The sequence below is a fragment of the Athene cunicularia genome (genome assembly GCF_003259725.1).
Source record: "Athene cunicularia isolate RWA chromosome 12 unlocalized genomic scaffold, athCun1 chr12_part1, whole genome shotgun sequence".
NCBI lineage: Eukaryota > Metazoa > Chordata > Aves > Strigiformes > Strigidae > Athene > Athene cunicularia.
The window spans coordinates 13637525-13640085 of NW_020799116.1; the positions used below are offsets into that span (position 1 = coordinate 13637525).

A 2561-nucleotide genomic window follows, 5' to 3' on the forward strand; every position below is an offset into this window, starting at 1 on the left:
GGGGGACCGGGAGCGCCGCGGCCCCCGCCCAGCCCAGCCCCTCAAAACAAGCTTTTCCTACCCGCTCCCGGAGAAGGGGGGAAAGTGGCTTTTCGGGCTGTTCCCCTCTCAAAGTGCCACCCCTGGCTCCCCCTCTGGTTGCACCCTGGGCAGGAGTTGGTGAAGCAGGAGGGGTTGGACCCCGGGAAGGGTTTCTGATGGGTTTGCCACAGACACCTTGGTGCGGGGCCGAGTGGGCCCCGGTGGGGCTCAAGGCAGTTTTCCCTCCCGCATCTCCATCCTCCATGTCCCAGGAACGTGGTGAGAGGCGCTGGGACCTGCCAGCCAGGAGCCGGCTGCGCACCTCCACCCATCTCAGGGGAACGTGTCCCCAGGGACCTCGGTACACTGCCTGGCCCTGGGCAGAGCTGGATGGAGCTGCCATGGGGACCCGAGCCCTGGACCCCTCCGGGCCAGAGCCTGGCTCTGAGCACCAGCCCTGGGAAGGACGCTGGTGGTGGAGAAGGGCTGCTCCCCATGCCAGCACAGCTCCCACACGGCTGCAGGACCCTTCCTGCACCCACAGCTCATGGTACTCATGACATGGGACCCTAGCACCCATGGCTCAAGTACGGGGACTGCCCTGGAACCAGCTGTGAGGCATCCTCCTGCGCTGCTCTGGACACCGTCTCCCAGCAGCCACCAGACCAGACTGGTGGTCAAGACCTACTCGAACTGGAGAAACACGCTGGGAAGCCACTGGCTGCCGTAGGTGAGAGGATGCCCAGCAAGGTGGGCAGGGACCCCGCGTTGGCCTGGTCTCACTCCCTGCCCACCCAGCGACTGGCAGGACTGTTCCCAGGGGCTCCTCCTCAGCCTAGCGTGTGCCCCTGACCCTTAGGGTGCCCCTCACCCCCAGGATAACCTGTGGGACCTTCACTGCTCCTTGGGGCACATCACGCTGCACCCCATCCTCCCCTCTGGTGCCTGTGCTCACCTGAGGCTGACCCCAGCTCATAGCCCCAGCATGTGCCCCATGCCACCTCCCCTCTGTCCCCTTCGTCACCCTGTAACCCCCTGTCCCCAGCACCCCGCATACCTGTGCCCTCCCGGACGCCGGCCCAGGGGCTCCCCTCCGGCTCCTGGCGGGGCAGCGGGCAGGTCCAGGGGCATCTTCCTGTGGGCAGCAAGGAGAGCGACAGTGGGGGTCCCTGGAGCCCAGGGTCACCTCACAGCTGGGGGCCCGGGGCAGGGCCACCTGCCACTGAGCAAAGATGCTCCAGGGCCGGCCGCAGGCAACTTTCCCAGGCACACACTGTTCCCAAGCAGGGGAGGAGTGGCGATGCCCCCACTCTTCTTAAAGGCGCAGCAAGCAGTGCATCCCCTCCTCTTCATTAGCCTTCCTCTTGTTAGGCCCCAGCCCTGGCCCCCAAACCTGGCTGGCTGGCTCCAAAGTTCACCGTGGCCACGGGTTTACCCCAGCCTGCCCCAACTCTGTGGGTCTGGCTGTGGGTCCAGCATCCCCAGGTCAGGGCTGTCCCCAAACCCTCCTCCCGCTGGAGCTTGCTTAATGAAGGCAGGGCAGTCTGTCCCAATTAGACAAGGGGCTTCGTTAAACAGGGAGCGGAGGGGTCTGCCAAGGGCTCTGTGGCTGGCCCCAGGCCCGGAGCTGGTGGAGCAGCCCCACAGCGCGGTGCCGGCAGCAGGGCACGGGCAGCTGGCTGTTGCCCTGGCTAACGGGGGGCAACGCTGGAGTGAGCATCACCCAGCGGGTACCGCAGGGCAGGGGCACTGGCACAGCGATGCTCTGCAGCCGTGCCGAGGACTCTGCCTGCCACCTCAGCACCCAGGAACATGGCAGGCGCTGGTGTGGGGTGATGCCCAAACACTGCTCCCCCATGGGCAGCCCAGCAGCATCTTGACCATCTTGCCAGCAGTATCCCTCTTGCACTGGCACTGGAGGGGGGTATGTGAAGGTGCTGGGCCCCCAAAACCAGAGGGCCTCCTCCTCTGCGGTGTTTCCCAGCTTCTCCCCCACATACCAGGGCCAGGGAAGGAATCCGCGGCCCCGGGCGCGGGACGGTGCTGCCTCAGCGAAGAGAGAGCACCAGGTGCGAGTGACTCACGCGGCCGCCCCGCACCGCTGCACGCCAGTCCCTCCGGGAACATCCCAAAAAGCTGTCGGCCCTTTCCCAAGCCTGGTGGGCTGGCAGCCAGGCCGCCAGTCCTTCTTCCCACAGGCTTGGGCTTCCCCATCTACTGGCTGGCTTGGCCCCAAAGCGCATTGACTCCTCTCCACTGGCTCTGATCACAGCTTGCAGGGCTGACCCTAACCCCAGTCCCTCGCCCATTCAAGGCCTGTGTACGCCACTCCGGTCCCCAAATGCCACTCATCAGCTGGCCACACACACCCAGTGGCACAGTCTTTGCTGCCCCATAAGTCTCAGATCATGAGAAGCCCCAAAACATCTCCCCAGGTCCCACCATCCCTGATCCCTGCAGGGCACTGCCCTGGGCTGCAGGCACAGGGGGTCACACCAGCCCCAGGGATGGGAGTCCCCCAGTTTGAGAGCAGGCATGTG

General features: G+C 65.6%; 1 protein-coding gene across 1 annotated transcript in view; it reads right to left on the reverse strand.

The window, feature by feature from the left end:
• COL7A1 (collagen type VII alpha 1 chain) overlaps positions 1–1293 on the reverse strand; it is a 31514-nt gene extending 30221 nt beyond the window's left edge. The window contains exon 1 of the mRNA XM_026857459.1: positions 1079–1293. The gene's annotated coding sequence lies outside the window, so the exon portion shown is untranslated. The remainder of the gene's footprint in view (positions 1–1078) is intronic.
• Positions 1294–2561: the final 1268 nt, after the last annotated feature.